The sequence below is a fragment of the Bombina bombina genome, chromosome 11 (genome assembly GCF_027579735.1).
Source record: "Bombina bombina isolate aBomBom1 chromosome 11, aBomBom1.pri, whole genome shotgun sequence".
In the NCBI taxonomy this organism is placed as follows: domain Eukaryota; kingdom Metazoa; phylum Chordata; class Amphibia; order Anura; family Bombinatoridae; genus Bombina; species Bombina bombina.
In genome coordinates, this window is record NC_069509.1 from 28,416,462 (window position 1) to 28,432,532 (window position 16,071).

The 16,071-nt window shown below is 33.5% G+C and overlaps 1 protein-coding gene across 6 annotated transcripts in view; it reads left to right on the plus strand.

Moving 5' to 3' along the window:
• Positions 1 to 16,071, plus strand: part of LOC128642401 (RING finger protein 112) — a 135,324-nt gene that overhangs the window by 78,501 nt on the left and 40,752 nt on the right. The gene's annotated exons all lie outside the window — the stretch shown is intronic.

Here is a 16,071-nt window from a genome sequence, read left to right on the forward strand (position 1 = left end):
CCTGCAAGGTAATCGGTATGGGTGTCCCTGATGTAATTGGCGCCATATTAGCGTGCGTCCCCTGAGCGGGAGGCGAAGGGTCTGACACGTGGGGAGAGTTAGTCGGCATAACTTCCCCCTCGACAGAACCCTCTGGTGATAATTCTTTTATAGATAAAGACTGATCTTTACTGTTTAAGGTGAAATCAATACATTTAGTACACATTCTCCTATGGGGCTCCACCATGGCTTTCAAACATAATGAACAAGTAGGTTCCTCTGTGTCAGACATGTTTAAACAGACTAGCAAGCTTGGAAAACACTTTAAAACAAGTTTACAAACAATATAAAAAACGTTACTGCGCCTTTAAGAAACACAAATTTTCCCAAATTTTGAAATAACAGTGAAAAAATGCAGTTACACTAACGAAATTTTTACAGTGTATGTAATAAGTTAGCAGAGCATTGCACCCACTTGCAAATGGATGATTAACCCCTTAATACCAAAAACGGAATAACAAATGACAAAAACGTTTTTTAAACAGTCACAACAACTGCCACAGCTCTACTGTGGCTTTTTACCTCCCTCAATACGACTTTTGAAGCCTTTTGAGCCCTAAAAGAAGATTTAATTACACTGATTGCAGAAAACTGCAACCAGGTAATTAGCCACTGCTGCGCTCTCTCTACAGATAGCTGAATGAGTGCAGCACCAGATAGTAAAGGGGTTGACTATAAAAATATTTAATTACTTATAATATTCCCTATAGGTAAAAAAATCACACATTAATAACACATTAGTAATACAGCAAAATCACAACAATATAAAATCACAACAATATAAAAATATAACAAATATTACAATAGATAAAAGAGGAAATGCATAGGCTCTTCAGCAAATATAGTCCATAAAATAAAAGTCTTTTGGTATGCCAGTTGATGTGTTAAATAAGCAGAAAGGGCGTCAAGCAAGCTCCTGATGGGTTAATAGCCAGCGTGAAAGCTAGGTAATAGGGCGAGAAGAAGGATATACACAATCCTTTAAACAATATGAAGATACAAAAAAACATAAGGTGCACACTTTTACTTACACCAGATGTTTAAGATCTGTCTCAGGGGGCTCCTCTCACGGCGAACCGCTAATGATTCCTCAGCATGTCCCAAAGGTTTTTTCAGACAGAGGTCCGATGTGTCTTTTGTTTTATCAACCAGCCTCCAGAGAAAACCAGCCCGCCAGACGGAGTTTCAAACCAGCAAGGCGCTCCTGTGCGCCAAACCATAAACTTCAGGCTACGGAAGCCCAAAACGTCCAAAGTACTAAGCAACGCGTTTCGGCTGATTCACAGCCTTTCTCAAGCTCAATACTGACGGTATCTCAATCCAACTCTTATACGCTCCCTCTTAAAGGGATATTATCTTGTGAAAGATCATGGATGTACAGAAAGAGGTTACTAACAACTTTAAACATCTTGGTATTCCTACGGTACATAGCAGTTAGAATAGCAATTAGAAAATTCATATACACTTATAAATTAATATGTGAATCAATATATAAATAAATATATGAACGGGAACGGGTAATCTTAACTTCTGTAGGTGATTTGAACTTTATTTTATATACACAAGGGTTATTAATTTCATCTAATGCTAAATCATTTTTATAATTTCACTAGGTCGTCACTATAAACTACCTATTTTAATATAATGTAAACATGATTGTACTTTAAAAGCGCTATTGTTAAAATTACCTAAAAGAACTACACACTTTGTAATAAGTCAATATATATATTTGATCCTATTGTGCCAATTGAGTAAATTGGAGGAATAATTGAATTTTAAATATAAATATAAATATAAATATAAACTATTAGGGTCTCTGTACTAAAATCTATATATATATTAAGACTGAGGTTTGGTTTATAGAGAAAACTGGATGTTTTAATGATGGGCAAATATATGCAATCCTCAAAGGGTAGATTTCTTGTATGGAATACATAGGGTTATGTGTAAAGTAGAATATCCTGTGGTTGTCACTCCTAAATAGGGCGCATCAAATGTAACAAATAGTTCAAAATTTAAATTTAAGATATAAAATGAAATGAAAAGAGTTTAATCCTATTGCTTTACATTTGGTCCTTCTAAACTAATTCTAGGAATAAAATATCATCAGATTTACAACATACAGGATTTGTAAAAACCAGAATTTGGATTCTAAAATTTTGTCTAAAATTAGAGTCAAAATCAAAATATAAAATTCAATTTCGTTTTTTTCTTCTATTTGTATTTTTATTTTTATTTTTTATTTTTTTTATTTTATTTCAGATAACAGTTCAGGTCCAATTCTAAATTTAGACCTTGGGGTGTAAGGGAACCCATCTGGAAAATCCACTTTCCTTCCCTTTTTAGGATTTCGTTATGCAGATCTCCTCCTCTCCAGTGTTTACAAACTTTATCAATACCTATATAATTAAAATGTTTGAGATTTGCATTATTGCATAATGCAAAATGCTTTGGTACTGGGAGGTCCTTATAGCGATCCTTACTATGTTGTTCTATTGACAGGATGTGCTCCCTTATCCTGTCACGTAGGGGTCTTTCTGACTCTCCTATATATTGGGCCCCACAGCTACATTCTATCATATAAATCACATTTCTATCTATACATCTAATCATTTGGGATATTTTAAACACTTCTCCTGTTGAATTGGACTTCACTTCCTTCTTTTTTAAACCGTATTGACAAGATTTACATTTATGACAAGGGAAAAAACCTTTAAGGTCCTTCCCCCAAAGGTCTTTTTTCCTTTTTTCTTGTGTTTTTTTCAAATCTGAAGGTGCCAGTCTCATTTTTAAATTTTGTGCCTTTTTATAGACTATTTGAGGTCTATTTGGAATCAAGGGGCCTAACTTATCATCTAATTTTAGAACATCCCAATGTTTTTTCAGAATTTTTTCTATTATATTTTTATTGCCACTATATGTTGTAATAAAAGGTATGAACATAGAAGTATCCTTTGTGGTTACAGTATTTCTGATATTTTTATTTTTATTGTTTTTACTACCTGCTAAAATTTCTTCCCTGTCTTGATCTCGTACATTTTTTATGGTTTCCTCCAAGGCATCAATAGGATACCCTCTCTCTAAAAATTTATTTTTTAAAATTGTTGATTGGGCATCATAATCTGTCAGAATATTACAATTTTTTCTCATTCGCAAGAACTGTCCTTTTGGGATATTCTTTTTCCACTGAGAGTGGTGACAGCTCTGTTGATGAATGTAGTTATTCGCATCTACATGTTTAAAGTGAGTTCTAGAGTTTAACTTGTTTTCCCTTATAAAAATTTCTAAATCTAAAAATTGTATATTGGTATGGCTTTTTTCCCAAGTGAACTTTAAATTTTTATCATTTGAATTCATGGATAAGATAAAATTGTCCAAATAGACCTCAAATAGTCTATAAAAAGGCACAAAATTTAAAAATGAGACTGGCACCTTCAGATTTGAAAAAAAAACACAAGAAAAAAGGAAAAAAGACCTTTGGGGGAAGGACCTTAAAGGTTTTTTTCCCTTGTCATAAATGTAAATCTTGTCAATACGGTTTAAAAAAGAAGGAAGTGAAGTCCAATTCAACAGGAGAAGTGTTTAAAATATCCCAAATGATTAGATGTATAGATAGAAATGTGATTTATATGATAGAATGTAGCTGTGGGGCCCAATATATAGGAGAGTCAGAAAGACCCCTACGTGACAGGATAAGGGAGCACATCCTGTCAATAGAACAACATAGTAAGGATCGCTATAAGGACCTCCCAGTACCAAAGCATTTTGCATTATGCAATAATGCAAATCTCAAACATTTTAATTATATAGGTATTGATAAAGTTTGTAAACACTGGAGAGGAGGAGATCTGCATAACGAAATCCTAAAAAGGGAAGGAAAGTGGATTTTCCAGATGGGTTCCCTTACACCCCAAGGTCTAAATTTAGAATTGGACCTGAACTGTTATCTGAAATAAAATAAAAAAAATAAAAAATAAAAATAAAAATACAAATAGAAGAAAAAAACGAAATTGAATTTTATATTTTGATTTTGACTCTAATTTTAGACAAAATTTTAGAATCCAAATTCTGGTTTTTATAAATCCTGTATGTTGTAAATCTGATGATATTTTATTCCTAGAATTAGTTTAGAAGGACCAAATGTAAAGCAATAGGATTAAACTCTTTTCATTTCATTTTATATCTTAAATTTAAATTTTGAACTATTTGTTACATTTGATGCGCCCTATTTAGGAGTGACAACCACAGGATATTCTACTTTACACATAACCCTATGTATTCCATACAAGAAATCTACCCTTTGAGGATTGCATATATTTGCCCATCATTAAAACATCCAGTTTTCTCTATAAACCAAACCTCAGTCTTAATATATATATAGATTTTAGTACAGAGACCCTAATAGTTTATATTTATATTTATATTTATATTTAAAATTCAATTATTCCTCCAATTTACTCAATTGGCACAATAGGATCAAATATATATATTGACTTATTACAAAGTGTGTAGTTCTTTTAGGTAATTTTAACAATAGCGCTTTTAAAGTACAATCATGTTTACATTATATTAAAATAGGTAGTTTATAGTGACGACCTAGTGAAATTATAAAAATGATTTAGCATTAGATGAAATTAATAACCCTTGTGTATATAAAATAAAGTTCAAATCACCTACAGAAGTTAAGATTACCCGTTCCCGTTCATATATTTATTTATATATTGATTCACATATTAATTTATAAGTGTATATGAATTTTCTAATTGCTATTCTAACTGCTATGTACCGTAGGAATACCAAGATGTTTAAAGTTGTTAGTAACCTCTTTCTGTACATCCATGATCTTTCACAAGATAATATCCCTTTAAGAGGGAGCGTATAAGAGTTGGATTGAGATACCGTCAGTATTGAGCTTGAGAAAGGCTGTGAATCAGCCGAAACGCGTTGCTTAGTACTTTGGACGTTTTGGGCTTCCGTAGCCTGAAGTTTATGGTTTGGCGCACAGGAGCGCCTTGCTGGTTTGAAACTCCGTCTGGCGGGCTGGTTTTCTCTGGAGGCTGGTTGATAAAACAAAAGACACATCGGACCTCTGTCTGAAAAAACCTTTGGGACATGCTGAGGAATCATTAGCGGTTCGCCGTGAGAGGAGCCCCCTGAGACAGATCTTAAACATCTGGTGTAAGTAAAAGTGTGCACCTTATGTTTTTTTGTATCTTCATATTGTTTAAAGGATTGTGTATATCCTTCTTCTCGCCCTATTACCTAGCTTTCACGCTGGCTATTAACCCATCAGGAGCTTGCTTGACGCCCTTTCTGCTTATTTAACACATCAACTGGCATACCAAAAGACTTTTATTTTATGGACTATATTTGCTGAAGAGCCTATGCATTTCCTCTTTTATCTATTGTAATATTTGTTATATTTTTATATTGTTGTGATTTTATATTGTTGTGATTTTGCTGTATTACTAATGTGTTATTAATGTGTGATTTTTTTACCTATAGGGAATATTATAAGTAATTAAATATTTTTATAGTCAACCCCTTTACTATCTGGTGCTGCACTCATTCAGCTATCTGTAGAGAGAGCGCAGCAGTGGCTAATTACCTGGTTGCAGTTTTCTGCAATCAGTGTAATTAAATCTTCTTTTAGCATTTGTTAATAAGGAAAAAAGGGAATCCTTAATCTTTCACTGCAGCTTTGAGTAGTCTATTCCAGCGCTTAGGTAAACTCTTATCTTTTAGCCTTTTGAGCCCTTCAGAGAAGTCCTGGATCATGCAGGAAGAAGCTGGATGTCTGTGTCTGTAATTTTTGCTGTGCAAAAAAAACGCCAAAATAGGCCCCTCCCACTCATATTACAACAGTGGGAAGCCTCAGGGAACTGTTTGTAGGCAAAATTCAAGCCAGCCATGTGGAAAAAACTAGGCCCCAATAAGTTTTATCACCAAACATATGTAAAAAATGATTAAACATGCCAGCAAACGTTTTAAAATACACTTTTATAAGAGTATGTATCTCTATTAATAAGCCTGATACCAGTCGCTATCACTGCATTTAAGGCTTTACTTACATTACTTCGGTATCAGCAGCATTTTCTAGCAAATTCCATTCCCTAGAAAAATATTTTAACTGCACATACCTTATTACAGGAAAACCTGCACGCTATTCCCCCTCTGAAGTTACCTCACTCCTCAGAATATGTGAGAACAGCAAAGGATCTTAGTTACTTCTGATAAGATCATAGAAAACGCAGGCAGATTCTTCTTCTAAATACTGCCTGAGATAAACAGTACACTCCGGTACCATTTAAAAATAATAAACTTTTGATTGAAGAAATAAACTAAGTATAAAACACCACAGTCCTCTTACGACCTCCATCTTAGTTGAGAGTTGCAAGAGAATGACTGGATATGGCAGTGAGGGGAGGAGCTATATAGCAGCTCTGCTGTGGGTGATCCTCTTGCAACTTCCTGTTGGGAAGGAGAATATCCCACAAGTAATGGATGATCCGTGGACTGGATACACTTAACAAGAGAAAAAGTAATTGGAAACAAATTAAGGGAAAAACAATTTTACAGTACACTGGCCCTTTGAACTTTCATAATTTATGCCATTGTAATCAAGTTTCCAATTCAATTCTATTGTCTAATTTGTTTTAATTATTTCCTTTTATTGAAAAGCATACCTAGGTAGGTTTAGGGACAGCAATGCACAACTGAGCTAGCTGCTGATTGGTGGCTGCACATAGATTCTTCTCTTCATTGGTTCATGATTTCAGTTAAAGGGATATGAAACCCACAATTTTCTTTCATGATTCAGATAGAGCATACACTTTTATAAAACATTGAAGTTACTTCTATTATAAATGTGGTTAGTTCTCTTGGTATCCTTTGTTAAAAAGCATACCTAGGTAGGCTCAGGAGTTTGGAGCTAGCTGCTGATTTCTGGCTTCACATATAGCCTATTGTCATTGGCTCATCAGGTGTGTTCAGCTAGCTCCCAGTAGTGCAATGCTGCTCCTTCAATAAATGATATTGATAATAGAAGTAAATTGAAAAGTTGTTTATATTTATATGTTCTATCTGTATCATGAAATAAAATCTATATGTTTCATGTCCCTTTAAACTTGACCTACTGCCTGCAGGGTGTATGTCACTAATATATTGTGTATTTTTATTACAATGTATAAATCTGTGGTTCTGCTGCTCTTACTAGTGAGTCGCCCTCACTTACTGCCTCACTGGTGCACTCATAACCAGAAGCAAATTGCAGCAGCTACTGGCAATAATGGGGTTAAACCATCACATGACAACATAACATCAAAGCATAGCTGACCATCATAACACTGAATCTTCTTTATAACAAATTTCAAAGTTATGTATATTTCCACTCCCCTTGTACCATGTGATAGCAATCAGCCAATCACAAATGCATATACGTATAGTCTGTGAATTCTTGCACATGCTCAGTAGGATCTGGTGACTCAAAAATTGTAAATATAAAAGACTGTGCACATTTTTTTAATGTAAGTAAATTGGAAAGTTGTTTAAAATTACTGCTCTATCTGAATCATGAACATTTAATTTAACCTGAGTGTCCCTTTAAGGAAGTGCTATAAACTAGCAGACACAGCACAAAGAGTTATTAAACACAAAGTTAAATTGGGACGAGTTAGTGCTAAAACCTTATCCCTTATTTAAAGGGGCCTTAAACATTTGGTAATAACATTTGTCTTTCCAATAGATTTACATATCAGTAGAGTCTGAACATTATTAGAGCAGATTAACACCTTGTTTGCTGCAACAGTTTTTTTAATGATCAAACTCTACACATCATTTATCTTATTTAGAGGAGTCAAGATAAGATAAACTGTAAATTAAGGACAGATATGTGGCAGGGTTGGGCTTGTAAAGCATGACATGTGCTCTCTGTTTTCAGGACTGGGAAACCCACACTTTTCAAACATAGATTACAGGGAAATGGGGCAAAATAAATAATTAGTGTATATTGCAATTTTTTAAAAGGGATATGAACCCCAAACATTTTCTTTTGTGGTTCAGACAGAGCACACAACTTTATTTCTATTACCATGTTTGCTTCATTTTTATGTTATTCTTTGTTGAAGAAATACCTAGGTAGATGTCTGTAGCACTATATGGCAGGAAAGAGTCCAGCTGTCTAGTACGCTTGAAAATGGATAATATTCTTGCAAACCTGCTGCCATATACTACTCCAGATACGTGCACGCTCCTTGCTTTTCAACATAAGACACAAAGAGAACGGAAAGAAAATTTAGTAATAGAATTAAAATAGAAAGTTGTTTAAAATTGCATGTGCTATCTGAATCATGAAAAAATCAGTTTAATGCACCATTAAGAATTATTTATTACAAACTATTTACCGTCCCTTTAATCCTATAATTAAAACTCCTCTCTAATGAGTTTATAGGTAAAAAGGAGATATACACACTCATCAGACATAACTAGTATCCATAGTAATGATATACACACTCATCAGACATAACAAGTATCCATAGTAATGATATACACACTCATCAGACATAACAAGTATCCATAGTAATGATATACACACTCATCAGACATAACAAGTATTCATAGTAATAATATATACACTCATCAGACATAACTAGTATCCATAGTAATGATATACACACTCATCAGACATAACAAGTATCCATAGTAATGATATACACACTCATCAGAGATAACAAGTATCCATAGTAATGATATACACACTCATCAGAGATAACAAGTATCCATAGTAATGATATACACACTCATCAGACATTACAAGTATCCATAGTAATGATATACACACTCATCAGAGATAACAAGTATCCATAGTAATGATATACACACTCATCAGACATAACAAGTATCCATAGTAATGATATACACACTCATCAGACATAACAAGTATCCATAGTAATGATATACACACTCATCAGACATAACAAGTATCCATAGTAATGATATACACACTCATCAGACATAACAAGTATCCATAGTAATGATATACACACTCATCAGACATAACAAGTATCCATAGTAATGATATACACACTCATCAGACATAACAAGTATCCATAGTAATGATATACACACTCATCAGAGATAACAAGTATCCATAGTAATAATATACACACTCATCAGACATAACAAGTATCCATAGTAATGATATACACACTCATCAGAGATAACAAGTATCCATAGTAATGATATACACACTCATCAGACATAACAAGTATCCATAGTAATGATATACACACTCATCAGACATAACAAGTATCCATAGTAATGATATACACACTCATCAGACATAACAAGTATCCATAGTAATGATATACACACTCATCAGACATAACAAGTATACATAGTAATGATATACACACTCATCAGACATAACAAGTATCCATAGTAATGATATACACACTCATCAGACATAACAAGTATCCATAGTAATTATATACACACTCATCAGACATAACAAGTATCCTTAGTAATGATATACACACTCATCAGACATAACAAGTATCCATAGTAATGATATACACACTCATCAGACATAACAAGTATCCATAGTAATGATATACACACTCATCAGACATAACAAGTATCCATAGTAATGATATACACACTCATCAGACATAACAAGTATCCATAGTAATGATATACACACTCATCAGATATAACAAGTATCCATAGTAATGATATACACACTCATCAGACATAACAAGTATACATAGTAATGATATACACACTCATCAGACATAACAAGTATCCATAGTAATGATATACACACTCATCAGACATAACAAGTATACATAGTAATGATATACACACTCATCAGACATAACAAGTATCCATAGTAATGATATACACACTCATCAGACATAACAAGTATCCATAGTAATGATATACACACTCATCAGACATAACAAGTATCCATAGTAATGATATACACACTCATCAGACATAACAAATATCCATAGTAATGATATACACACTCATCAGACATAACAAGTATCCATAGTAATGATATACACACTCATCAGACATAACAAGTATACATAGTAATGATATACACACTCATCAGACATAACAAGTATACATAGTAATGATATACACACTCATCAGACATAACAAGTATACATAGTAATGATATACACACTCATCAGACATAACAAGTATACATAGTAATGATATACACACTCATCAGACATAACAAGTATCCATAGTAATGATATACACACTCATCAGACATAACAAGTATCCATAGTAATGATATACACACTCATCAGACATAACAAGTATCCATAGTAATGATATACACACTCATCAGACATAACAAGTATCCATAGTTAATATATACACACTCATCAGACATAACAAGTATACATAGTAATGATATACACACTCATCAGACATAACAAGTATACATAGTAATGATATACACACTCATTAGACATAACAAGTATACATAGTAATGATATACACACTCATCAGACATAACAAGTATCCATAGTAATGATATACACACTCATCAGACATAACAAGTATCCATAGTAATGATATACACACTCATCAGACATAACAAGTATCCATAGTAATGATATACACACTCATCAGACATAACAAGTATCCATAGTAATGATATACACACTCATCAGACATAACAAGTATACATAGTAATGATATACACACTCATCAGACATAACAAGTATACATAGTAATGATATACACACTCATCAGACATAACAAGTATCCATAGTAATTATATACACACTCATCAGACATAACAAGTATACATAGTAATGATATACACACTCATCAGACATAACAAGTATACATAGTAATGATATACACACTCATCAGACATTACAAGTATACATAGTAATGATATACACACTCATCAGACATAACAAGTATCCATAGTAATGATATACACACTCATCAGACATAACAAGTATACATAGTAATGATATACACACTCATCAGACATTACAAGTATACATAGTAATGATATACACACTCATCAGACATTACAAGTATACATAGTAATGATATACACACTCATCAGACATAACAAGTATCCATAGTAATGATATACACACTCATCAGACATAACAAGTATCCATAGTAATGATATACACACTCATCAGACATAACAAGTATCCATAGTAATGATATACACACTCATCAGACATAACAAGTATCCATAGTAATGATATACACACTCATCAGACATAACAAGTATACATAGTAATGATATACACACTCATCAGACATAACAAGTATCCATAGTAATGATATACACATTCATCAGACATAACAAGTATCCATAGTAATGATATACACACTCATCAGACATAACAAGTATCCATAGTAATGATATACACACTCATCAGACATAACAAGTATCCATAGTAATGATATACACACTCATCAGACATAACAAGTATCCATAGTAATGATATACACATTCATCAGACATAACAAGTATCCATAGTAATGATATACACACTCATCAGACATAACAAGTATACATAGTAATGATATACACACTCATCAGACATAACAAGTATCCATAGTAATGATATACACACTCATCAGACATAACAAGTATACATAGTAATGATATACACATTCATCAGACATAACAAGTATACATAGTAATGATATACACACTCATCAGACATAACAAGTATCCATAGTAATGATATACACACTCATCAGACATAACAAGTATACATAGTAATGATATATACACTCATCAGACATAACAAGTATCCATAGTAATGATATACACACTCATCAGACATAACAAGTATCCATAGTAATGATATACACACTCATCAGAGATAACAAGTATCCATAGTAATGATATACACACTCATCAGACATAACAAGTATCCATAGTAATGATATACACACTCATCAGACATAACAAGTATCCATAGTAATGATATACACACTCATCAGACATAACAAGTATCCATAGTAATGATATACACACTCATCAGACATAACAAGTATCCATAGTAATGATGCAGTCATTAGATCTGGACTAACTCGGCTCTACTGCTGCTGAGTGTTAAATGGAGCTGTATTGGCCACTATACATTTAAACTTAAGTTTAAATTAATTCAAATTAAAGGGACAGAAAACCCTAACATTTTATTTCACAATTTAGAAAGAACATACAATTTTTTTTTTGACATTTTAATTTTTATTTAGATCCAGAGAGTGACATAAGAATACAATTGGTATCTATCTCTCACCACGCAGGGTGCGGAGTTAGGCAAAATTCAAACAAAAATACAGGAAATAAGTACAGTGAATACATTTATCTAAACAACTTAAAGGATTTTCAGTTTGATAGGAATCGTTCTAATAACGTCTAATCATATATCACTCTCTTGGAGTTTTTGTTATTTTTAATCTTACAGATTCTATATACAAATAAAGTGAAACGAGAATCAAACCAAACATAAGGTACAGCACAAATAGCTAGATGTAGTCATTCAAAAAAAAAAAAAAAAAAGGTAAGTCAATGGGAGCCTAGCTACCCCAAATTACCTGAAAATGTGAATAGAAGAAAGGGGTAAGCTCAACTCCTTTGAGGACATGTACCTTATCAACTAACTTCCAAAGATGGAAAGGGATTTGAGCATTTTCTTGGCGTGATTAGAGGAAAAAATTAGTCATGGAGGTTAAATTTCATGATTCTATCGTAGAATATTTTAGTTTTCTTTGTGTCAACATTAAAAGGAAAAAGGGGGGGGGGGATAACGAGAAAAGAAGGGAAAAAGGAAGAAAGAAAAAAAAAAAAAGGTTCCTTCCCCTATGATTCTGATCTTTTCTAGAACCCAATAGACAGGCTGCTGTCTACCAGATCCCTAACAGTGTTAACAGTTAATGTATTCGATCTCACTGGGGGAAAGGGCTTTAATAAATTGAGACCACTTAGAGAAAAAATTCCTTATGTCTCTGTCATTTTGTAGATTAGTATCAAGTTGTTCAATGATACATTGTCTCTTTAAGCAGTTTTTAACTTCAGTTATGCTTGGAATTGTTTTTGTTTTCCATTTTTTTAGGATCAAGTATCTAACCGCAAGGATGACCATACTAATAATTTTATTATTATTGTGTATTATGCCTACATTATCGGCAAAAAAAACTACCCTCCTGGAGGAAAATGTGAAGGAAGGAACTTTAACTATGTTGTTAAGCCAATATTGTACTCTCAACCAGAAATTCTGGATTTTCGGACAGTCCCACATTATATGTAGAAGGCTAGCTGCCGCAAGTGAACATTTTGGGCATTTGTTAAACCTAGTGTTCAGGCATTTAAAGCCCTTTTCTGGGGTGAAATAAGTCATGTGTAGAAACCTTGCATGCGATTCCCTCCAGGTTGCGGAGAGAGTGACTCGGGAGACCTCGTGAATCGAAAAGGTAAGAAGGGCTGGATCTAGAGAGTCCTGTCCAAGCATTAGGGTCCACTTGGAATGGAGTTTTTCCAATGTGTCAGGGCCTTTAAGTAAAGTCAAAGTTTGATAAATAAATGAAATTGACTTAACCCCGTTCTTGACCAACGTTAACCACCTATCCATATCTCCAAGTGACCAGTCCCAGCCATGATCAGCCACCTGTTTAAGGGCAAAGTGTCTCACCTGAAGGTACGCAAAGATGTTTTGATTAGGGATATGGAATTCCTCCTTGAGGGAATTAAAGGTCTTGATGCATCTTCTTTCGAAATCTAAGAGTTGTTCCACCTTTACCAAGCCCAAAGATGCCCATTTGGAAAATAAAGCAGACTGCATTCCTGCTGGGAACTGGGAGTTATTCATTATTGGGGCATATCTTGAAACCTCAGGCTTAATATGGAGAGAGAGACATATCTTCCTCCACATGCAGATTGGGTTAAGTATAGATCTTATCCTTTTCACTTCGATGGGTAATGTTTTACCGTCGCAGTGAATCAGAGCTGACAATGAGAATGGATATACTATACAGCTCTCTAATTCACCATTTGTTATATAATTACTGTTGGTAAGCCAATCTGCTACAATTCGCGCCAGAAATACCTGATTATATAAGCAAAGGTCGGGGAGGGATAGTCCCCCGAAATTTCTGGGTAGCGCTAATCTGGCTAACGAGATTCTTGGTTTTCTGTTCTGCCAGATGAATGTTTGTAAGACAGTGTTAAATGATACAATGTCCTTTGTTTTAAGAAGCAATGGCGTGTTTTGAAGAACGTAGAGGATTCTGGGGAGAAGAGCCATTTTATAAAGAGCTATGCGCCCCGACAGCGAGAGAGGGAGATTCTGCCAATTTTTTAAAGTTTCTTTTATTTTAGTGAGGACAGGAAGTATATTCAAGGTATACCAGTTATCGGGGTTAGATGATATCCAAATACCTAGGTATTTGAGTGAGTCCTGTACTATATTAAAAGGGATAGATGTCAATGAATCCATAGTCTGTCTGACCCAGAGTAATTCTGATTTCGCTGTGTTAACACTATAGCCTGAAAATGATCCAAACTGTTGAATTATTGAAAGAAGTTTTGGTATGTTTCTAGAGGTGTTTGATATATATACTAAGACATCGTCTGCATATAGTGCAATCCGCAGCACATTTTTATTGATCTTAATCCCATCTAATTGTTGCCGAATTTGGATCGCGAGGGGTTCGATGGCTAAGTCAAATAGAAGCGGGGAGAGAGGACAACCCTGTCTCGTGCCCCTCTCTAGTTTTATGATCTGTGTAAAAAGACCATTTACGATTATTCTCGTAGAGGCGTTTTTATACAAGTTGTTAAAAAAAATTCAGAAAGTGGCCAGTGACTCCAAATTGTTCTAAAGTAAATGCAATATGGTCATGATGTACCGAATCGAACGCCTTTTCCGCGTCTATTGAGATAATCGCCATGTCCGGGGTGTCCTCTCTCACCACCTCTTGCTGCCCCTCAAGAACATACAATTTTAAACAACTTTCCAATTTACTTTTATGATCAAATTTGCTTCATTCTCTTGTTATCCTTTGCTGATGGAACATTGGCAGCTAGCTGAACACATCTAGTTAGCCAATCACAAGAGACAAATGTGTGCAGGCACCAATCAGCAGCTAGCTTCCACTAGTGTAGGATATGTGCATATGCTTTTTCAACAAGGGATTCCAAGAGAACGAAGCACATTTGAAAATAGAAGTAAATTTGAAAGTGTCTTAAAATGACCTGCTCTATCTGAATCATGCAAGTTTAATTTTGACTTTCCTATCCCTTTAAATTAATGTAGATGCCATTATGAGGAAATCAGAGTCAATTCCTTATAAAAAATATGCATAGTGAAACTACTTTTGTACTTTTTCTGTAAATTAAATCTGAAAATGTAATATGTTTCCTTACTAATGACCAGATCACAATTGGAGAGGTATTTATCACTCCCGCTCCAGCATTAACTGCGCTAGAAGTAAGCTTTTTGTGCATGTTAGGTATCACTAACACCTTACTCACGCGCTAACAAGATCACATATTCTCAGTTGCGCTAATCTGACATGAAAATTGTAATATTTCACATAGAAGAATATGTTCTAATTGTTCATAAATACATATTTCTACATATATCTATCTGATAGTATTCTGGTACAATATATATATATATATATATATATATATATATATATATATATATATATATATACATACATAATTATATATAGGTATAAATACAGTGTATATATATATATATATATATATATATATATATATATATATATATATATATATATATATATATAGGAATATCTATTAAAATATACTTAGATCAAATCATGCTATGTGCAGAACATTTGAATGTAAAATATTTACAGTAAAAACATAGTTAAAGCTGTATTAAATATGAATATTACATAAATAAGCTTCTTCATGTTTTTATCTACTTCACTGCAAAGAGCTCCAATGCACTTATATGTATCTATATATGTATACATATGTATGTATGTGTTTATATG